The sequence below is a fragment of the Cupressus sempervirens genome, chromosome 8, assembly GCF_028749045.1.
Source record: "Cupressus sempervirens isolate cs-2001-9-10 chromosome 8, ASM2874904v1, whole genome shotgun sequence".
NCBI lineage: Eukaryota > Viridiplantae > Streptophyta > Pinopsida > Cupressales > Cupressaceae > Cupressus > Cupressus sempervirens.
The window spans coordinates 353,201,845-353,226,856 of record NC_143125.1 but is presented as its reverse complement, the minus strand read 5'-3'; the positions used below and the strand labels follow the sequence as shown (position 1 = coordinate 353,226,856).

The 25,012-nt window shown below is 33.1% G+C and overlaps 1 pseudogene; it reads left to right on the top strand.

Annotated features, from left to right (window-relative positions):
• Positions 1-17,924, top strand: part of LOC149542793 (glutamate--tRNA ligase, cytoplasmic-like) — an 81,655-nt pseudogene extending 63,731 nt beyond the window's left edge.
• The last annotated feature ends 7,088 nt before the right edge of the window (positions 17,925-25,012 follow it).

Here is a 25,012-nt window from a genome sequence, read left to right as displayed (position 1 = left end):
CATACTTCATTGTATGTTTGTAAAACCTCTAACAAGGTGGATGTAGCAGTCCAAATTGCTCTTAACAGAGTAGATCATTAGAATTGGTCAATGTAAGCCTTAATAGGCCAACTTTATATTGCAGTAGTGAAGTTTTGTGGGTATCATCCCCACCCTAGTTTTAGTTTCTATTTAGAAGGTTTCTAGGTCACCAAATTTTTTGTTCATGTGTCATGAATGTTTATCTTTCAGTTTCTTATGCATGCAGTAAAGTAGATGATTAAATGGTGAATGATTTATATTATTAAGTGCTAAATTTATGAAGTTACTAATTCACCCCTCCCCTCTCAATAACTTGGAAAGTCTTGATTATTTCCAACAATTTTGTTCCTTCTCCTATAGCCTTTGAACATTGTCCTCAAGTCATCTCTCAACCTAGTGTGGTTTCTTCATTCCTGATATTGATTGACCCTAACCCAAACCAAATTTCTATCAATACCAAATGTAATAATCATGCTTGTGACTATAGTTGAAAATTTCATTCTAGATCTTTTCAATGTGCTTCTCAAAATATTGCTTCACCTCATACACCTACTCGTTATTTTCTTCCCTCTGACCAACCTAAGCTTGAGCCAACAAAGGAAATGAACTTGAACAAGGTACAACTAAACAAACTTGACAATTCTATTCATATCTTATTATCCATTACAATTAGTTTGGATGAAGAAGATACTCTTAATGGTGATGTTATTAATGATAACAATGATATACATACTAGTGATATTGGTGACATGTATGAGACTATTGTTATTGATTATAATTTATTAGCTATATTTTCACAACAATTATCTATCACTCCTAATGACAGACATAATGACCTATCTTCACAACACAGTCCTTGTTTGGAACTAGCTTTGAGTTTTTTGTCATTCTTGATGTTTCTTCTTTTGCAATATCCCCACCTTCCCAAAACACTATAGACTGAGATTGGGGGTAGGTGATACTTTTGACTAGATTTTCATGTATAATGGATTCTATGTTTTTTCATGTTGCAATGTGATTTCCCCATGATGTGTTGCATGCTATATGGTTTGTTTATATTTCTTTAAATGACCACTATGTCTTCATTGGTGCAAGGTGATAAAGGAATAACAAATATTCTACACATTCTTCTATTTTGTTGGTGAATGTTTCCTTGCATGAACCTTAAATGTTTATTTGACTCCATCAACCCAAAAAGAAATCCAACATCACATCCATAAAAAAAACATGGGGAAAATTATACTGAACCATCTCTCAATTTTAGAGGTGCATCTCCCCCATCTATGATAGGAAAGGAATGAAAAACCGAGTTCTTTTAGCTAGAAAGTGATGGTGAGTGACTTTGCAAAAAAATGAAAAAAGAAAAAAGGAAAGGGCTGACAGACTAAACTACCATCAAGATGTGAAATTGATATGAACAAAAACATGGTTCATCCGTATGAAACAAACCCATGATATGAGTAGGGAAAAATAAGCTTGCAATACACACAAGTTCTATTCAAAGATAACATATTACACAAAAGTGAAAAAAATCTATAAGTAACCCATAAAAATAAATATAAATAGAGGTCCAGAGAGTGACGACACAAATTTTCTTTATATTAGTAAGAAAAATGAAAAGATTACAACCTTTTTCATTACATATATTGAAGCAAGGAGGTTCTTTTCTTTACAAAAATTATTTTCTTCTATCTCCCCCCCCCCCACCCCACACTTAATTTAAAAAATTTCCCTATATATAACATCATGTGATAGTTGCAAAAAGAAATTGTAGACATTTTGTTGCTAAGAAAGGTAATAATGAGATTCTGTCTGGAGTTGCTTTCACACCTTCTTCATTTTTTGCTTTCTTGTCTTCTTCTAGGTTTATGTGGAGCAAATTAAGGAGGTCCATCATGAATTCTAAAGCTCTATCATCATCTACATCTTCTAGAATAAAAACAAACTTTACACGATCTCTCTCTTTCAAGCTCATAAATGTCACTCTGGTAATGGGCGACAATGGTTCTGATATCCAAGCAGTGCTATATAGGCTTGAAAGAATATCATATTACTCTTATATTTCAGTCTCCCTAAGGTTTGGTTGGAGCACATGCTAGGGGTCATCATGATTATAGTCCTCTAGTAGTGGAATTCCCATTTTGGTACAAGAGACTTTTGAATTAACGAAGTTTGAAAGATGATTTTCAAAGAGCAATGTGGTTAAAGATTACACTTATAACCAAATCAATTAACTCATTAATGCATTTAACACATGATTATTTAATTCTTCATACAAGGTCACCTTAATGAAATGACTTAATTTTACTATTTTTGAAAAATTATTTTCTTTTAAACATTGCCTTTAGATCACCTCATTTATTGCAAAGAAAATCCATAATATCCTTTCCTCGAGGAACCTATCCACGAAAGACACTTACTTGTTGAAGTTTGAAACATCGATTAGAGGTTACCAACTTAGGATAGTGGGAAACTAGGTGACATAATCGTTGGGTTACAGAGATGTGGAAAATCAAAGTAAGGTTGTGACTTGTAAAATTATTATAAGTGTCAATCAGGTGATGTCGCATGTTAAAAAATGGGGCACTCAAGCAACAATGATGGGAAAGAAGGAAAGTTTCAAATTTGAGGGAGGAAAAAACTGTGGCTAACACTTACTCTAAATGGGGGAGGATTGGAGGGATAACAAGAACATAGGAAGGGGGTAGATATCCATTGGGAAAATAGTCAAATTGGGGAAAAGTGATTGAAAGATAAAAGTAATAGTGCACACAAAAATAGGCCAAAAGAAAACTAAGCAAATGGGAATGTATGATATTTACAAAGCAGAGGGAAGAAGCAACCTTTAAGTGAACCCATTCACTATTTGTGAGAAGAATGATCATTTCCTCCACATGGAATTGTGTACAAGCAAGTTAGTCTCACTTGGAAGTAGCTCGACATCTTTCATCCTAACTTGTTTAAACCAACCCCCAAGAAGTATTCTCAAATGCTAACCCCCATTCTCCCAAGAGGGGAAATGACATATAGTAATGTGGAAGTGGAAAACATATGAAAGGACAACATTATTTTGACTAACCAGGGATAGGGTTTGAACTACATTTGGTATGACTGAGATGTAAAAAATATCAAGTAAACTACAAGAGGTTTATTTCCCTATACTTTAGCCAATATTTTTGCACCATAAGTGTATGTGTTGTTTTTTTTATTATAGGATCAAATCACTCATGCATATGTTTATTGACTCTATAATTCTCCATATAAGAGTATTCCCATAAGAGGCTATGTTCATAATCATCGCAATGCAATTTTTGTGATTCTTCCTTTGAAGTGGGGCTTGCAAGGGAAGGAGCATGGCAGACAATGAGACTTCCTGTGTGCATGCATGAGATTTCATATGGGGGCTTTGGTTTTTGAGATTTGAGGATTTTTAAGTAGCAAATCTCTTAGACATTCCAAAAGTGATATGGATTGGGAATCTTTGGAATGTTGTAATTTGAGTTTCTCAACTTTGATTATGCTTTCCCTCAGAGCATTCCAACAAAACAAAAGCACCTTATCATGAGTGTGAATAACGTATTTAAGGAGTTGGGAGGCATCTTGGTAGAAACTCATTTATGGTTGAAAAGGGGGTTTTATGAAAGGATTACTGGTCGAAGAACAAGGTTGTAAGGCAAATGGGCATTATATAAAACAAATATATCATATTCTTGTTTATTATAGCACTAGTACATTTGAGCTCATTTTTCAACCGTTATTGGTCAAAATTTTGACCCAAATTTTGACCAAATTTGACCAACCCATTGGTCAAAAATTTTCTTGTCAAATTTTTGACCAACACATTGGTCAAAAACTACACAAAATTGTTGGCACAATTTCTACCAAGCATTGGTCAAAATTTTGACCAATGTTGGTAGAAAACTGCACAGCATTGGTCAAAATTTCAACCAATGCTTGGTAGAAAATTGTCAGGCATTGGTCAAAATTTTGACCAATGCTTGGTCAAATTTTTTTTTGAGAAATCAGAAGTTATGAGATGATCAATCAAGAGGAAATAGTTGAGAGCTTAGAGTGACACAATTTTTAAATGATCATATGAATGAAATGGGCGTATGAGTAGAAAGAAACTGGAAAGACATTGTGTATAGATGAAGGCATGAAATGGATGGTTTTGAAGCACTTGGCATAGACACTCAGCATTCAGTATCATCATTTGAGATCAAACGGGTGTGTGGGATTATACGCACAGTGAACAATAAAGGAGGGAATTGAACCCTTCCTGAGGCTCACACTTGTTGAGGTCCACTTCAGCAATGGCCCTTCCTGTGATACTTTTTGAGGTCCACTTTAGCAATGGCCCTTCCTGTGACACTAGTTTCATAGGAAGGGCCATTGTTGAAGTGGACCTCAACAAGTGTGAGCCTCAGGAAGGGTTCAATTCCCTCCTTTATTGTTCACTGTGTGTATAATCCCACACACCTGTTTGATCTCGAATGATGATATTGAATGCTAAGTGTCTATGCCGAGTGCTCCAAAACCATCCATTTCATGCCTTCATATGTACACAATTTCTTCCCAATTTCTTTCTACTCACACACCCATTTCATTTCATATGATCATCTAAAAATTGTGTCACTCTAAGCTCTCAACTATTTCCTCTTGATTTATCATCTCATAACTTCTGATTTCTCTAACATTGTCAATTTTTTCCTAACATGTCACCTACTAATATAGTGATTAATAGTAAATACTATGATTTATCCTTATCCTAGTTTCAGTATTGGCTATGGTATTGTTATTATTCTGAGCCATTTTGTTGAAGACTATATCTCTCAAAATAGTGACATGTACTAGACAACCTATTCATCATGTATTTGAGAGACAATAGCCTTCACATAGATATAAGTTTCTTCTTATCATCTCTAGAGAAAAATATAAGACAACTCAAGACTTGAAAAAACTGAGTGCAAGCTAGAACCATACCTAGTGTTCTCATCATGAACAAAATAGATCATCTGAAAATTGTGTCACTCTAAGCTCTCAACTATTTCCTCTTGATTTATCATCTCATAACTTTTGATTTCTCTAACATTGTCAATTTTTTCCTAACATGTCACTTGCTAATATAGTGATTAATAGTGAATACTATGATTTATCCTTATCCTAGTTTCAGTATTGGCTATGGTATTGTTATTATTCTGAGCCATTTTGTTGAAGACTATATCTCTCAAAATAGTGACATGTACTAGACAACCTATTCATCATGTATTTGAGAGACAATAGCCTTCACATAAATATAAGTTTCTTCTTATCATCTCTAGAGAAAAATATAAGACAACTCAAGACTTGAAAAAATTGAGTGCAAGCTAGAACCATACCTAGTGTTCTCATCATGAACAAAATAGATCAAGTAACCATCGTCCTCCTCCAGATCTAACCCAAAATCCCTGGGTATAAATATTGCCTTAGAACCAAATCTTCTAGGTCCAAAGTCAAAAACCCCTAGCACATTACCTCCAACTTTAATCTGAAACTTTCCCGCCTCAAGTTCTACTTGAAGATCAAACTTTACGAATCCCTTGACCTTAGCTACTAAATCTAGTGTAGTGCCATACACATAACATTATTTTCTACATGCATTTTCAATCATAAAGTAGAATTAGATATTTCCCAATCAACCTTGTATCCAAGGCAATAAGATCGACCTAAAATGGAGACAAAATCAGAGATATGTAAGACTCCTAAGAGATATCTTAGCTAGTTTTCAGAGTGATTGACCAACCTATGTAGGATAATCATAAAACTGACAATAGTAATACGAACTTATCAACTACTAGTTGTAAAAGAGAAAAATGTAAGTTTATTAAAATGTAAGAGAAAAAAGAATAGTCTTACATTTCTTAAGTGGATGTATTTCTTCACCATTTCTTTAAATGTGTTAGAAGCATGTTTTTTCTTTAGGACTTCAACGAAGTCATTTGCAAAAAGATAAGGAAGGGTGGGCATGCCTGCAATCACAACCAACATCGTCACAGCAGTTTCACGGGAAGGGCCATTGCTGAAGTGGACCTCAACAAGTGTGAGCCTCAAGAAGGGTTCAATTCCCTCCTTTATTGTTCATTGTGCGTATAATCCCACACACCCATTTGATCTCAAATGATGATACTGAATGCTAAGTGTCTGTGTTGAGTGCTCGAAAACCATCCATTTCATGCCTTCATCTGTACACAATGTCTTTCTAGTTTCTTTCTACGTGCATGCCCATTTCATTTCATATGATCATCTAAAAATTATGTCACTCTAAGCTCTCAACTATTTCCTCTTGATTGATCATCTCATAACTTTTGATTTCTCTAACATAGTTAGTTTTTTCCTAACATGTCACTTGCTAATATGTGATTAATAGTAAATACTATGATTTATCTCGATCCTAGTTTCAGTATTGGCTATGGTATTGTTATTATTCTGAGCCATTTTGTTGAAGACTACATCTCTCAAAATAGTGGCATGTACTAGACAACCTATTCATCATGTATTTAAGAGACAATAGCCTTCACATAAATATTTCTTCTTATCATCTCTAGAGAAAAATATAAGAGAACTCGAGACTCCAAAAAATTGAGTGTAAGCTAGAACCATACCCAGTGTTCTCATCATGAACAAAATAGATCAAGTAACCATCGTCCTCCTCCAGATCTAACCCAGAATCCTTGGGTATAAATATTGCCTCAGAACCAAATCTTCTAGGTCCAAAGTCAAAAACCCCTAGCACATTGCCTCCAACTTCAATCTAAAACTTTCCCACCTCATGTTCTGCTTGAAGATCAAACTGTACAAGTCCCTTGACCTTAGCTATTGAATCTAGTGTAGTGCCATACACATAACTTTGTTTTCTGCATGCATTTTCAATCATAAAGTAGAATTAGATATTTCCCAATCAACCTTGTATCCAAGGCAATAAGATTGACCCGAAATGGAGACAAAATTAGAGATATGTAAGACTCCTAAGAGATATCTCAACTAGTTTTCAGAGTGATTGACCAGCCTATGTAGGATAATCATAAAACTGAAAATAGTAATATGAACTTATCCACTACTAGTTATAAAAGAGAAAAATGTAAGTTTATTAAAATGTAAGAGAAAAAAGAATAGTCCTACATTTCTTAAGTGGTTGTATTTCCTCACCATTTCTTTAAATGTGCTAGAAGCATGTTTTTTCTTTAGGACTTCAATGAAGTCATTTTCAAAAAGATAAGAAAGGGTGGGCATGCCTGCAATCACAACCAACATCATCATCACCTCTATGTATCATAGTTGCATAAGTCATACTAATTTCTTCTAACACATGATCAAAAAAACACTAGAATTGTATTTGCCACAAATGATGGAGACTTCAAGTGGCAAACGTTAGAGATTTCTAGTAAAAAGCTACAGCTGTAGGTAAAAAATGATAAATGACTGAATGAATGAAGATTTTTAATGACATCCATGAGACTAATCAATCTAATGGACCATAGATCAAAGCCTAAATGATTACACATATTAAGTTGACAAAGGATGTGACATGGAATGGCTTAAGACCAATTCCATTCTTTTATGACTAACATGTTGCAAATATCTAAAAATGCATATGGGAGAACACATTAGGGCATTGGGAGGAATATGCATAGTTTTTCCTATCTAAGATGGTTGAAAATGCATCATGCCAATGATCATTATCACCATGATGGAAAAGGCTTGGTATTGGTGGCCCAAGAGAAAGTTTGGCTTCTATGGCAAACTGGATTGTCCCAGCTACCTCCATAGTTGCTTCTAATGATTCAGTGTCTGTAATCCAATATTACCCAACATATTTGGCCCTATTTCTTGCAAAATTGAATATTTATGTTAAAATTTTCCAAGACTTTGTGGGTGATTTCCAGAGTTAGTTGTAGTTTGTCAAAAATGTTGTTAAAATCTCAAAGATGAATCACTTCTTTTGTCATCTTATATTATCCTATAAACTTCTGATGTCTAGCTGATAGCCATGGCAACATATATGCAAGACAATTATACTCACAACACTTGTAAAGCATATAAAAGATTTTGATACCATAAACATCTTCCTTTATTGGTTAGGATGGAAAAGAAAATCATATGATGCAATGCTCTTCTTGATGTACAATTTATTCACTCATCTAATATAAAACTCCATTTTCATATAAATATTGCAAAAATGATTAAAAACCACAACCGTAACTAACCATCCAAGAGATGGACCCTTTGCACACCGCCCTACATATTCACAATTGTTTATAAGTATATATAAAGTAACAAAAATAATTGCAGGCTTCTATCTGACTATACAAAAATTAACATTTGTTACACAAAATCCTCTTGTTTAGCTATTGCCTATTAGGAATTGGCCCAAAACATGGGTATCTTGCTTCTCACAAACCAATAACAAATTTCAACTAAGAAAAGAAAAAATTTATGAAATTAATTTATGGCATGGCCAACTAAACTGAAATTAGGCTCAACAATCAATAGAACTAGACCCTCCCAGCACTCATTCATTTGAAGCAATATACTATATTGAAAAAAAATCACAAACTAATAAAAAGGAGCAAGCCAAACTAACAAAATCATTGCAGACAATGTGGAATGGCAATATTGTGTCAATAGTTCACTTTAATATTGCTACTGGACAGTTTTCTACTTAAGTGATCTAGAGAGAACGTAGATGAACAAAATAGAAGTATAGTGATTCATTGTATTCAAGATAGTATATTATAGGCTTGAGATTATTCAAAAAGATTTCAGCTCACACAACCCTTCATGTCTTGAAAGTTGCAACTTGTGAGTTTGCAAATCACTCATTTATCAGCAAATTGGTAAAGATTAACTTAAGAGCCCACAAAAAACCTATTTCAAATACACATGCCAAGGAATATTAACCATTTACTGTATGGGAAGATGTCTATCAGCAATGAACAATCACTTGAAGTTCTTTCCTACAATTAAATATGAGTAAAAAGGTAAAAAGGTAAATTTATATTTTATAAAATAAATAAATAAAATAACAAGAGACCGTATAAGTACACCATATAAAGGAGGCCATATATTTATGATTTTATCCAATATTGTCAGCAATGGACTAAAAATAACAAGTATACATCGTTGGATGTGCTATAAATGCCAAATGCAAGTGGCACTATCATCCAAAAATAGATTGTGTGTTTACAAAATCCAATGAAAAAAACAATTCAATAAACTTGCCTGTATGTTGTTGAATGCCAAATGCGTATAGTATCATCTTTAGAACCTTTGATAATGATAGAAAGTTCAGGATGAAAGCAAATTGTTGATACATTATGGGTATGTTCGTCAAGAGTCTAGATACAACTTTTTGTCTAGTAATCCCACACCTGATACAAGTACACCAAAGAAAATGAGCCGTGGACTATCATTCAAAAAGATCCATACAAAAAGTAACAAATGTCAACCAAGAAGGAATTTGTAAAGAGCACCTTGGCTGTATGATCATCTGAACTTGAAATCGGATACGGTCTGTCACCTCCTGTAAAGTAATCAACACAATTTACACCCTTTGTATGGGCATCAAGGGTAAATTTTGGTTCTTATAGTGAACCAAGACTCCGGATCTAGATGATAAATTCAAGTTAGGCAAATTAATTCAAATAAAGATGATATCTAGTAAATAATTCCAATTTTGGCATACAAGAGGTACAAAGAAACTTGTCAAATCAAGCCCAATTTCTGATTTTTTTAAATGGTAAGAGAACATTGATTCCCACCTTTATAATGTAATCCAATGAGGCACTCACATATGTATTTGTGTCCTTGGGATTAAAGGAAACTTGCATCACATAATGTGAATGACCTTCAAATATTTTTGTGCATTGCCAACCTTTATCCCAGTCCCAAAGCTTGATTAGCATGTCATCTGATGATGACAGAACATAGGGTAGGGTTGGATGAACTGTCACACACCTGATATAATTAGTGTGTGCTTCAAATACTTTTACCTTGTCCATGTTGTTATAATTGTAGACATGAATCATCGTGTCATCTGAACCAGCCACAACCAACTGCTTCCAGGCTATAAACTTGGCAGAGCGTACTGCTATTGTAAATTCTTGTTCATTAACAGATTTTTTGTGGAAGAAGATTGTGGAAAATTTTACATTAAACTAAGAATGCAAGCTAGGTCTTACTTGACATCTATAGTCTTGAAATATTTGTATCATAATTTGACAATATGTTTTTGATCCATGGAAAACAATTTTTAAGTTAAAATACAATATGTTTCACAAGCCAATAATAGGTTGGCATGAGGAAATGTGGGAATTTGTACATTGAATTGACACTGACTTATTTTCATGATTGCAATCTATAGCCAAATAAATATAAAAGCATTTCATCCCAAAAGAATTATAGCAAGGGCTTAAGAAACTTACTTTAGAAGTGCCTAGTGCCATTTTGGCTCAAGCTGAAACAAAAACTCCAGATCTAGATCCTTGACAATTGTACTCTCATCAATTTCAACTTTGTCTATTGATCGACCTTGAGATGAGCCTTTTAGATCGAACCGCCTATGTATGTGAAGCTCTGAACAGAACATATTTCCCATAACTATAAGTACCTGTTACAAATTTCCAAATCCAATTTTTAAGAATTTGTGATAATTTTTGCTTCAAAATCACTTTGGATTCATAATGGCAAAGGAGTCCACGACCCAACAGGCTGGCAACCAGTCCGATTCCACTGTAATATCCTACATTGAGTAGTGTTGGAACAATGTTTTTCATTAAATGTATAGCAAGGGCTAAACAAAAATATTTGAAGATCTAGAAATCAAACTTACCATGGTCCATAGGCCTATAGTTTTAAGAAAGAATGTTCGAATCTCAAGATCCAAACTCCAAGCTCATGACAATTTTGCCTAGCAAAAACTTGCTTAAGGCTCTTTAATGGTTATGTTGTGCATGCTCAATAAAATACTCTGGTTATTGTAAAATAAGTTTGATTAGCCAAAAAATGAACATGTGGAAATTAATGTAATCAAACAAAATGTTGCATCTGAATTCAACACAAACCTGGGCTACATATAAACAAGTAACAAGAATCAAATTTCAATTAAATTGATAATCTACTCAACATATAGTACTGAGAATCCTTTGTGCAAGAGGTAATTGCTCAAAGGGAGTCCTGATATAATGCCCAAATTGTAATGTAGATTGTCAAGTAAATGACATGCCCAAAAGCTAAAGTTTGGAACATATTTTCCTTACAACACCATTTTAATGTTGACAAGTACAAGTAAAACCAGAGTATATAACCAACTCAAAGATGAGAGGTATTCCCCAGAAAGAATTGTCCCTAACTATTTTCTCTTAGTAGATGCTAATCATGAGCGACAGCTAACAATCCAGGTCCATGCTTCACTTATATGAATCATGTTAACAAATGTTCCAATTTATCTAAATAATGTTTTGTAGACATGTGCACTAGTAGAATAGTTTGCAAATTCTCTTCTCTTGACATCCACAGAAAATGGTATTAGTTTGAAATATCAATCAACCACTCAATCATTCAAGGTCTTGTGAAAAGTCGTCTGCCACCAAAAATCTCATATTAATGCAAAAAAAGCATGACAACTAGTCAATTCTAGAAACCAATGACATCCAAATCAAAATTATGCACACAAATCTCCCAAAATAAAACAATAACATATCACTGGACGATAAATTTACTAATTCATATCGAGGTTGATGTTTTCAGTAGTTCACGAATAGCCATTGTTGCATAGCATGAAGTGGGAAGGGTAAAGCTTATTTGAAGAGAAGTATGCGATGAACGTTTAGAGCTACCATCATGATTAACTTCCTTCACATTTGTTTTCAATTTCTCTTCATTGTAACCTTCAACTACATTATTCTGTGGGCTTTGCTCTCCCTCCAAAGCAGACAATTTTTCAAGTTTAGTTGATTTTTCATTTGATGTTTCCTGCAACACATTATTATTTACATTATTACATTTAGCTAGTTCATCAAGCTCTGTTGTGACCAACTACTATGTAGGTTCCTCATACTTGGTGATATTCCTGCAAAAAATTACTTCTAATAGTAATAAGAGAGAAAATCATGTCAGAAGGAAAACAACTCATTTTATTTTAAAAGATAGTAAGACCTATATACAAAAGCTAACTTATAAAACTAGAAAACAAATAACCATCTAGCAAATGAAAGGATCAAAGCCAAACTTATATAGTAGTCATTTACAAGTACAACCATCAGTTCAAAGTGATCCCCTCAATGAAAACATGAAATGAAAACAAAATCATAAAAATAATGAAGTCCTCTCATACCACAAATAATCAATTGGCTTATGGATTAATCTTCTCTATCCTCCTGCCAAGTTCATTATTGAAAATTCCCTGAAATGATGAGAAAGAACTTCAAAATAATAAATAAACCACAATCATGGATGGATAGCATGGAACAAGACAATATTCACTTATGCTTCCCTACTAAATTTCATAACTCCATTCTTTCTAATCGGATCACAAGCATTGTTGCACTTCAGTCTTACAAAAGTCCTTCAGATATTATAAATTCTGAGAACAATAAAAGAGAAATTCTCACATATGAAAATACATTGAGGAACTTACTTCACACTATGTGAGCTATCTTGCAAGTTAACTAAATCCTGCAAAAGCACCACATGATCACCAAAACTGTGTACCTTGTTTTCAGGCAAATCACACAAACCCTTGATCCATCAATTGAATGTTGCTAGAGCACATTGTTTTTGGCATGCCAAGTGTAAATGAACAGATATATGAGCAAAAATAAATAAAAACCGATGTCATTGCAACCCAAAAATATTTAAAGCAACAAAGGATGACAAAATATCGGTATCAGAAACACATATCAGGATAGTCCAACTTAAAATAATAACAATTGTGGGGTGGACATGAAGACATCATTTGGATTCTAGAATACCAACTTTCCTCTATTAGCTAATGGCTTAACACAACCTAGACTTAAAAAATAGCCACAGCAATAGAAGAATTACAAAAATAATTGAAAGCATGACATTAAGATACAATCACGTTAACTCGTTCCACTAATTTGATAAAGATAGATAGTATATGAGTTCATTCAGTTTTAAATGCATTAAAGTGAAGAATTATGAACTTAAGTAGGAATTCAAATATGTAGGACCACCTTGTGTAGGAAATTTATACACACTTTAAACCCTAGATAATTGTGTAAAACCCTAAATTTGCCAATATGGGATTTGTTGCAAAAAAAAAAGAGGGATTCCTAAACAAAATTGTTCAAATTCTTGTCAGCAAACTAACAATCATAAAAAACTGTATCACCAACCCTAGCCACTAAAGGAACACCCCTGATTTTATTTCAAATATCATGGGAAAAATTAATGAAAACCTTGGCACAACTTTTAGCTATTTAAAAACCTGCAATTACTACAAAAATTGCCACACAAATTCGCAAATACTGGCATCACAACGTTTTTAAAAATCTCACAATTTTCCTACCCTTAACGATTTTGTAAAATTGCGTACAAACTCTTTTGGATCTTGAATCTTCACTGGTCTTCACATGCAATTCGACAACACATCACAATCAACTGTAATCCCTACAATAATTCACTTTCTTAGATCCTAAAGCTCAACTTAAGCTTTGATACCAGAGTAAGAAAACAAAAAACAAAAAAATTACCAACATATTCAATTGATAAACTAAGAACCAAAAACTTTCTTATTAGGATTTACACTGAGTTAAAAAGTAAATAGAACATAAAGACTTATTTCAAACTAATCTAAACTCCAAAAGACTTTATTAAACTCTAAGTTGCACATTAATTGATCATTAAAGAATATAATTATATTCTAATAGTGGTAAGTGGAGAACTCTAAGTTTGCACATTAATTGATCATTATACAATATGGTTATACTTTAACAAAGGTAAGCTAACAAAAGAGAACACTGGAGATAAATTAGCTAAGAAACACAACCTTCCCTATTAGGAAATATACCATCAACAAGAAGTGAATGTGACACTTGAAAATTAGAGTGTTGGCTAGTTCTAGCCAAGTACCACAATATATCATTCAAAGTCAATATCAGAGAAGAATTGAAGTTTAACCAGAAATCCTAAGACCAAAGAAGAGACTTTGCACAAAAATATGAGTTCAATAAGGAAAAATATCTATGGGAGCGATGCCATGTTGGAAGTATAATTGTCACTGTATCTACAATAAGAATGCAACTTCACTAGCTATATGATGTACATTTTGCAAAGCTCCCTAGCAAATGCTATGATATCTAACAACAATATGTGAAGGCATTGAAATAGGTAGTTGTTGATCAAAATGATTGGCTTCCATAAAATTTAAATATTTATGAGCTCAAGTATATCATAAAAGTACAAGATGACAGCTTCATTTTTTTTTTTTAAATCCTTAAAAATGGGGCAATAAGACGAGCATTTCCAATTTCATTAAAAAAATTTAAAGTATATGTACTAAACTTGTAAACTCCAGTTCTTAGAACTATACTTAAGGTTTTTTTTCTCCAAAAGACTTAAACATGCAACTTTCAAATAGTTAATGCACATGAAGCATTGCACATGCACATAATCAAGAAAATAGGCAAAAGGAAAAAAATCACTTTCAAAATATCAGATCTAGGAATGCATGGTCTCTTTGCTTCTCAATCAAGAAAATGTAACAAATCTTTCCAGCTAGATTATGATATGTTTCAGCAATATCATTTTCCGGGTATATTATTCTTGAGCTGCAACCAGAATTTTATTCCAGCTCAAAAATAGAAAATCACAGAACATATATAAACCAGGAACATCAACTTTTGTCCAAATTAACTTTTTCCATATGTAATTCACTCTACATTAAGAGGCAATGCTTACCCAGGACCATTGTTGAAGTGGACTGATTAAGAATGGCCCCTGTAGCAACCTACTCATTTTTCCTAAAGATATTGTAATCAGTTGACCGATTAAGAATGGCCCCTGTAGCGGTCTACTCATTTTTCCTGAAGATATTGTAATCAATTGACCGATCAAGAATGGCCCAATAGCGGCCTATTCATTTTTCTTAAGATACTAAGAGTATTGCAAAATCTTGAAAACCCAGACTTGGAAAAATTGAAGTTTTTGTGGTGGTTCCATACTATGTAAGAGTGTTGCATGGGGAACCAAAACATTTGGTGATTACAAATAATCTAAGCATGACATAATTTTCCTACTCATGTCACATGTTTTTTGAAGACTCTACCATACAAGATAGAGTGAAAAATTCAACTGAAGCAGAAAGTCTACTGTAAATATTGTGTAAGAAATATATATTGAATGGACATTGCCAGCGTAAATTGTAACTTGCATCCATAAATATTCAAATTTAGCTTTTGTATTTTCCTTGGCACAAAATAGATTTTCAACCTTATGAGTTACAGATGTTTGAAGACATACTATACAATATAGAGTGATAAATTCAAATGAGAACAACAAGTGTATTATACACTATGTGTAAGCAATATTTATTGTGAGGACATTACACGTAAATTTATCGACATAAATTGCAACTTGTACCCATAAATATTTAATTTACTTTTGCATCATCTATAATCAAAATAATTGAATGAAACAAAAGCACCAATCAAAACTCCAAACTTCACTCCATTGTTGAAGGATACATAGCACACAACATATCTAACTTGAGAAATATATACCATGCAACATATCTAACTATCAGTGTCATCATTGTGCTGGTCATTACAAAATACCAATATTAAATATTTATTAAACTGAATCAGTAAATAACAGATAAGAAAGGCTCAACTTCCTTATCCCTTCGCACACATATATAGAAGAAGTCGTCAAATAGGAGGGGGCAAAGATGGGAATATATCTACAAATCAAAGAAATATCCAAGTTTAGCTAGATGGTCTAACTCAATATTGTCAGACTATCCAGTACTCAGCCAAGTAGCTGATAAATATGTTGGTAAAAGAGGAATTGGTAAGACAAAGCTAGTAAGTCTGAAAGAAAGTGAGCCTAATAGTATCAAAAGTGAAAGCAATGAGAAAGCAAAGGAGGAAGATTCTTTTGACATTGATCTATCGAATGCAGAAATTGGGAAAGTTTGTACTCAGTTTCCTCCTGAGTTGAGTGGATATCTTCATATTGGACATGCAAAAGCTAGTTTTTTAAACCAATACTTTGCTCAGAGGTATAAAGGGCACTTGATTATACGCTTTGATGACACAAACCCTGCTAAAGAAAGTAATGAGTTTGTAGAGAACATATTGAATGACCTTGATACGCTAGGAATTAAAGGAGAAGGACGTACATACACCTCAAATTATTTTCCGTAGTTAGTAGAAATGGCTAAGAAATTGATATTTGAGGGGAAGGCATATGTGGATGACACGCCTCAAGAGAAAATTCAAAAAGAGAGAATGGGCAAAATTGAGTCCATCAATAGGAATAACTCTATGGAGCAAAATATGTGTCTATGGAAAGAAATGATTGCTGCTACTAAGAGGGGGATGCAATGTTGTCTAAGACGTAAGCTGGATATGCAAGATGTTAACAAAACATTGTGGGATGTTGTTTATTATAGATGCAATCCTGTCCCCCATCACCATGTTGGATCTAAATACAAGATATATCCAACATATGATTTTGCATGCCCATATGTGGATAGCATTGAAGACATGACACATGCTCTCCGGTCAAGTGAGTACTATGATCGTAATGAACAATATTATAGGGTCTTAGAAGACATGGGTTTGCAAAAAGTACATGTGTGGGATTTTAGTTGTTTGAATTTTGTTTATACTCTCTTGAGCAAGTAAAAACTATAGTGGTGTGTAGATAATGGAAAAGTGGAGGGTTGGGATGATCCTCGCTTCCCAACAATGCAAGGAACATTGCAGAGGGGATTGACAGTAGAGGCCTTAAAGCAATTTATTCTGTCACAAGTAAGTTTGAATATTGGACTTTTTCTTTGGAACACATTTTTTTCACTTAATTTTCTATAGTTTTCCATATAGATTCTTATAACCTATACTGAATAAAATTATAAATCTAAGTTTTCTTTGGCACTTTTGTTTCAGGGAGCATCAAAAATCTAAATCTAATGGAGTGGGACAAACTTTGGATAAATGAATAAAAAAATCATTGACCCTGTCTATCCTAGACACATTGCTCTTTTTGAAAATTGTGTTCTTCTATGCTTAACAAATGAGCCTGAAGAACCTTTTGTTAGAATTCTGGCTAGGCATAAAAAGTATGAAGGTGCTGGCAAGAAAGCAACTACCTACACAAAACACATTTGGTTGGAGAGTGTTGATGTTGCTCTTGTCTCAGAAGGTGAAGAGGTAATACTGATGGATTAGGGCAATGCCATAATAAAAAATGTTGAGAAGGACTCAAAGGGTGTTATTGTACGGCTTCATGGCATGCTCCATCTTGAAGGATCAGTCAAAACAATAAAGCTAAAGCTGACTTGGCTACCAGAGATTTTAGAGCTTGTCAAGTTGTCACTTGTTGAAGTTGACCATTTGATTACTAAAAAGAAGGTATATTTTTCACTAACTCAAAGCCTTTATGGTCAATAATGGATGAATTTATGTATGTTTCTGTACATTGTGTTGGTATTTTACATTGATGTCCAAATATGAATCTCATTGCAAGCTATTGATATAGCTTTCAGCAGTCTATTCGAACAAAGATGTCCAATTTGGCTCTGTGTCACATACACACTAGCAGGGGAGCTCTCATAACTATCAATGTTCTGAATTATTTTGTATGGGAAGGTATCTGCAGAACATATACCGGTGAACATTTGAGAATTTATACTTCAAGCAATTATACAAGAGTGTATTCTAATAATATATGAAAGTCTTGAAATTCAAAATTCTCTATGAAATAATCTATAGATTGTTGTTCAATGGAGAACAAAGAAGTAACCTGGTTCAATTTAATAGCATATTTAATGTGGTTGTTACAATTATGTTACCTTGTAAATAGAGTCAAATCCCCCTTCTCCAAGCTTGTTATCATCATGAAAGTTTCTAGTTGCAGCCTTTATATTTTCCAAGTTGAACAAAATTCCATGCTCCTTCCCAATAGCAGAATACACCTCTATATCAGGATTGTTTGTTGATTGATGCATGGGAAAAATATTACACATTTTGTATAGAGAAGATTTTATTTTACAAGAAAAAATGAAAGGAATTTTTTCCCCCTTATTTCCTTTTTGAGTGAGTAGCTCTTATATAATCTACTAGCCAAAATTTTTGTTGACATTTGAAAGAACAATTTACCGAAAAACAATCACCTCAAAAGTACCTTTCCTTAATGCCGCAGACTTGAATCTTCTTCTAAATGCAAATAGGCATAGCAATAACATCAACAAGAAGCCCTCGAGAATACCCAAAACTATACCCACTTTGTTTGAAGACTTTCCTGCATAGGAGATCAATTCAAGTGTTTAGTCATAAAAAAAACCCTAAATAAAAACCTATTTTGGTCAATTAAAAACGTCAAGACATAATTAAAACATCGATGGTTGGAATCAATGCTTCATGATAAGTTCTCATTCTCATTAAATCTGAAGATGAATCATGAGTATGATTTGAAACTTCTATTGGATCTTAAAATATGATGAGAAACTTTGATGCTAAAAATGCACATACAAAATAATTCAAAAATATGTATATGTTACATTTCATAGATTGTAAGATGGGAAGGTATCCGCAAAACATATTTTTGATCATTGTTCTACCATAGCTCTTTTATTAAGTCACGACTAAACTCTGAATAAGTCTCTCTATTTGAAGTGGTGTCTTGTTGTCCAGATGGGTTCTGCTCAGGTTGCCAAAGATATTCAAACATGGTTATGATCGAAGAAAAAAATTAAAAGAAAAGGCCTAGTTAGATACTCATAGTGGTGTTATCAATATTGTTTAGGTTGTCCTTAATTTTTGCAATCAATCCTCTGATCTCCAGCGTGCCCAACTTTCCAACCATTGCCTTGAGATTAAGCATTTGATAGACCAAATATGAAGCTCGTGTTTGGCATAACAATGCAGAGTGTGTGCATAACAATAAAATAGCATGACCTTTTAAATTTTCAAAACAATATGAAGCCCAGGTTGGTCAAAATTTTGACCAACACAGGCATGGATTTTTTTAAAAACACATTTTTCCTTGTCTATTCCGACCAATTTGACCCCATTTTAATAAATGGTCTAAAATATTGGTCTAAAAATGGGGTCAAATGTACTAGTGTAGATATCAAAGCAAGGAGGTGCCTTTCTTTACAAAAAATATTTTCTTTTATCTTCTCCCCCCCTCCAATTAATCTACAAATTTTCCCCATATATAACATCATGTGACAATTACAAAAAAGAAATTGTAGGCATTCCATTGCAAAGGAAAGTAACAATAAAATTCTATCTAGAGTTGCTTCTACATCTTCTTCATTTTCTACTTCGTCGCCTAATTCTGGGTTTACATGGAGAAAATTAAGGAGGTCCATCATGAAGTCCAAGGCTCTATCATCCTCTACATCTTATAGAATAAAACCAAACTCTACATGATCCCTTTATTGTTCTAGCTCATAAATGTCACTTTGGTAATGAGCAATAGTGGTTCTCAAATCCTAAGAAAAGCTATATAGGCTTGAAAGAATATCATATTGCTCTTTCATCTCAGTCTTCGAGAGGATTGGTTTAAGCACAAGCTGAGGGTCATCATGATTATAGTCCTATAGCAATGAAATTCCCATTTGGCATGATATACTTCTGAATTAATAGATTTTGTAAGATGATTGTCGAAGAGCAAGGTGGCCAAATATTACATTAATAATCATCTATATTAACTTATTTGTGTAGTTAACACACGAGAAATTAAGTCTCTATACTACACCATCTCATGAAAAGACTTAATTTTACTATTTTTGAAAAACATGCTTTCCTTTAAAGATTGTGTCTAGATTGCTTGATTTAATCTAAAGGAAATCCATAATGTCCTTTCCTTGAGGAACCCATCCACGAATGGTGCTTACTTGTCGAAGTTTCAAACCTTGGATCCAAGGTTATCAACTTAGGATGGCAAGTGACTAGGCAAAACAGTCACTAGATCATGGAGATGTGGAAGACTCAAAGTAAGGTCGTGACTTGTAAAGTAAGGTTGTGACTTGTAAAATTATCATAAGTGTTGACTAAGCAGTGTCACAGGTTACAAAATAAGGTGATTGGGTGACATTGAAAGGGAAGAAGAAAAGTTTAAAAGTTAAGGGGGGGGGGGGGGAAGTGGCTAACATATTTTTATCCTAATTATTCTATATTTCTCTATATGTTATGGTTTGCATGTGCCACTATTTATACATGTATCTTTTGTGCTATCTGATTGGGCATGATGCACAATGGAAACTACCTACTCTTTTTTATCTTTGTAATGTTAGCCCAAAAATAATCTTCTTTGTAACTCTTATGTTCTTTTTCTTTCATTTTTATTGTAATTCTACTACCTTTAAGGGATGATAAAATTTCATTTTGGTATGATCATATTGACCATAGAGTTGGTAGATCCCTTTTGTGATCTCTTTTGTCATGTGCTCATTTTACTTGATTTTTCCTTTACTAGGGTCATCTCATAGTAGAAACATGTCTTGTGGATGCATGCATGCTCCATTAAATCCATTGCTTCTATTAAGGTGTTTGAATTTTCTTAAATGTGGGGGAATACACTTTGCTCTATGTTCACATTTTGTGTGCGCACACACACACACACACACATAGATTCAATGCTATCTTTCAGTAGACCCTTAAGATTGATCCCATTTACATTTGGTCCTTAGACTGACCACACACATTTGGTCCTTTTAATAACCACCTTTTGGATCTTTAGGTTGATCACTCTTTTTGGTCCTTTGACTAACCACATTTTGAATCCTTATACCGATCCCCCCTTCTCTTCCTCTCCTTGACCTTGATGAGATCATCATGTGCATTCAATCTACTTTACTATGACCATGAGTTTGTCTCATACTCTAGTTAAAGTGGAGGATAAATGTACAATCCTAAAATATTAGCACCCATTTTTGGAGTTTTTAGGATCTATTAGACCATAATTTACTGATTTTATGGTTTGAGTGTTTATTTAGCTTGATCCCAATAATATGCAATTCTCCCTCCTATTTCTAAGATACTCTCATATACTTGGAAAATTCAAAGAAAAATTACTTGGACTAGGTTGGCTAAGTTAACCATGTCCTAAACTAGGTCGAAAAAGTTGACCTTGTCATAGGTTTACGTGCTTCAAATTATTTTGGGTCTTGATGGATGGGTTTTCTTCCAATTTCAAGATTCCTAGTCAACCTAAAATTAAATTGAAACCCAAATGAGTATAAAAGAGGACTCTCCCCTCTCATTTTGACATCACTACATATCTCTCAATTATATTGCATCCAATTCATGTGCAAACAATCAATTATTCAAGTACAAGAAAGTTAGATCTCAAATAATTCAAGTTGTATAATTGTAGTGGATTCAAGATTTGAAGGAAAGCATTCAATCTATGGAATTTCAAGTCTCTATTTCTTCATTAAACATTCAAGAAAAGGTTATATTCTCTCATTGATACAAATTTCTCTTTCATTATGGCCAACTAGAGGAATTTACAAGCAAGAATATATATATATATATACACACACACACACATATATATACATACATATATATACACACACACACACACACATATATATATACACACATATATATGTATATATATATGTGTGTGTGTGTGTATATACATATATATATATATATGTATATATACACATATATATGTGTATATATATATATGTATATATATACATATATATACATATATATGTGTATATATATATGTATATATATACATATATATGTGTATATATATATATATGTATATATAGAAATATATATGTATATATATACATATATATATATATATGTATAGATGTATATATATATATATGTATATATACATATATATATTTATGTATATACATATGTATATATGTATATGTACATATACATATATGTATATGTATAGATACATATATGTATATGTATATGTGTGTGTGTGTGTGTGTGTGTGTGTGTGTGTGTGTGTGTGTGTGTGTGTGTGTATCCACTCTTCTTCTCTCTCCTTCCCTATTCATTCAAGATATAGGATTGGCAAGTGCAAATACATGCATTTGTGAAGGAACCCTTGATTGTACAACACATATCAAGCATAAACATTCAATCATTGTTCATTGATTTATGCAATTACTACATCTGTTCATGAAGGTTTTTCATGCAAGGTGAATCTAACATTTTTTAAGTTTACATTACTTCCCTTTATGCAATATCAATTACATTACTTTTCCTTTTCATAATTTTTTTCCCCTTCTTTTCTATGTGTAAGAATAGTTTTAGGAGTTGCAGATTTGGATTCAGGAGTCTTAGAACTAGTTGCAAGCCCTTAGAATTTTTCATCATATTTGGACCTAAAAGGATGAGGCCAAATTTTATGCCCTTGTCCTATTCTTTTTGGATGCATATTTTATAGATGATAGATGCACAAGAGTTTCCAATATAAAGATATGCCTAATTTTTGTGTCCCATCGATAAAAAAAGTTAGATCCAAAGGTTATTTTGCCCCTTATAGCTTCAAGGTGAGTTTTTCCTACCCATTTTCCTCTTGAACTTACTTTTACACATTATATTTGATATTATATAAGTTATCATTTTTTATTTCCTTTCATATGAGAGCACATTAACACTAAAGGAATAAAAGTGAATTCTCACTCTCACCTAGATCTTGAATTAGCGTCCCCTTATCCTTTTTGGGTTGTGCTTATTAAATTTGTTTAATGATGAGATTTTGGGAATATTCCTAATGTCATAATATGATTTGGTGAGTGATATTCATTCCTTGCATTTCTCCATTTCATATTGTACACAAACTTTTGTTAAAATATTCAACAAAATAGAGTGTTAATGAGGTGCCAGGTGGAACCACCTAATTGGACCATGTGGTATCATATTATTTATGCAACCCAAAGCTACATATCACCACATGGGTTGGTCAATGTTGGATGCCACATCACATCCACATCATTGTACAACCTACCATGTATCAATATCTGATTAGTCCAATATGCCCATTCAAATTGTGTTGAGTCCAATTTTTTAAGAACTTTGACATGATGTTAGTTTTTGGAGCATTGGAGACACTTCGATTTTTAATAAAAAAGTATCCTAAGATCATCCTTGGTCAACAATACAACAAATCTTTTCATTGTGTAGCAGGGAAAGATAGGTATTAAGAAGTTGGGTAGGGGTAAAGAAAATGACTTGGTTGAGCTTTAATAAGAGTACCTCAAGTGGGGAATGAAAGTGCTTGCACCATATGTTAAAAAATCTTCAATAATATTGACCAACAAGGGTTTCCTACAGATTGGACAACTAATTTAGTAATACTCTATTTTAAGGAATGACAATGTCAATAACTGATTCAATTAAAATATGATAATGATCAACCCTTTGTTTGTATTTTTTTGGCAACATGATTAAAAATGGAATTAGTAAATGGGCATACAAAAAACATAAACATGCAAAAGGAAAAGTTGGTTTCAAACCTAAACAATCAACAATTGATCATTGTATTACTCTAATACCACATTATTTTAAAAGGATGGGAGATAAAGGAAAAAGGTTTTTGCTTCTCTATTGATTTAAAAAAACTTTTGACATGATCCCTATGGATAATATTTGGAAAATTATGGAAAAACTCAAGATTCCTATGCATCTTAGAGTTGTTCTTCATTAGATGTATGAAGAGGTCAAAGTCCAAATGAGAACTTCAATTGACATTTCAAAATGTTTTAGGAGTGATATTGGAGTCAAACAAGGTTGTCCCTTATCACCTACCCTATTTGGCTTATATATTGACAAACTTGAAGAGTGGTTGAACATGCAAAATGGTAAGGGGTATTCAATTGGAAGAATTTTTAATAAGGTTTCTCTTCTAAGCAAACAATCTCATTTTGATTGCCAAATCTACCTGTGGTTTACAAGAACATTTACACACCCTTGAGTGTTTCTATAGTATGGTGGGAATGCATGTTAACATCAACAAAACTAAAGTCATATTTTTCTCTACTAGCAAAAAACTGAATGAATTTAAGTTTTATTTTGAATGTTATATTCTTGAGGAAGTTATGAATTATAAACACCTCAACATTGACTTTAAAAAGAATCTAAGATGGGAAGGTTGTAGAGAGAAAATAATTTTAGGAGGTTGGAAGGATTTTAATGCTCTTCAAAATAGATGTAGACAGGAAAAGGTTTAGGACTGGAAAACTAGTCAAACTCTTTTTAGTCTTTTAGTTTTGACAATTATTATTTATGGTTGTGAGGTGTGGGCCAACAACACTACTGTCTCACAATGGAAGCAAGTAAAGAGAATCTAAAAATATTTGGTCACATGCGTGTTCTTAATCAAAATTACTATTCCATAAGATATCATGTTAAGAGAAACACGAGTTTCTCCTTTGGAAGTAATGGCTACATGGTGCATCTCAGAAGCTACCTTAAAATAACCAAATAAATGGAAGATAATAGATGGCCTAAGGTTATTTTTAATGTCACATTGTGCAAAAAGAAGAAGACATGGATGCACCCAAACACCAAGTGGATGGGTAAATAGAATATTCATTTCAACACGCGCTCCATGAATAAGAAAGAAATAAAGGTTTTTGTTATGGATAAGTTACTCAATAGAAATCAGGGCAATGAGGTAGGCAAGAAGAAAAAAATACTATTATCAACAAGTTTAATCCCACATGTGATCAAATTCAAAAATATTACATAGGGTCCAATATTTAATGGAGAGT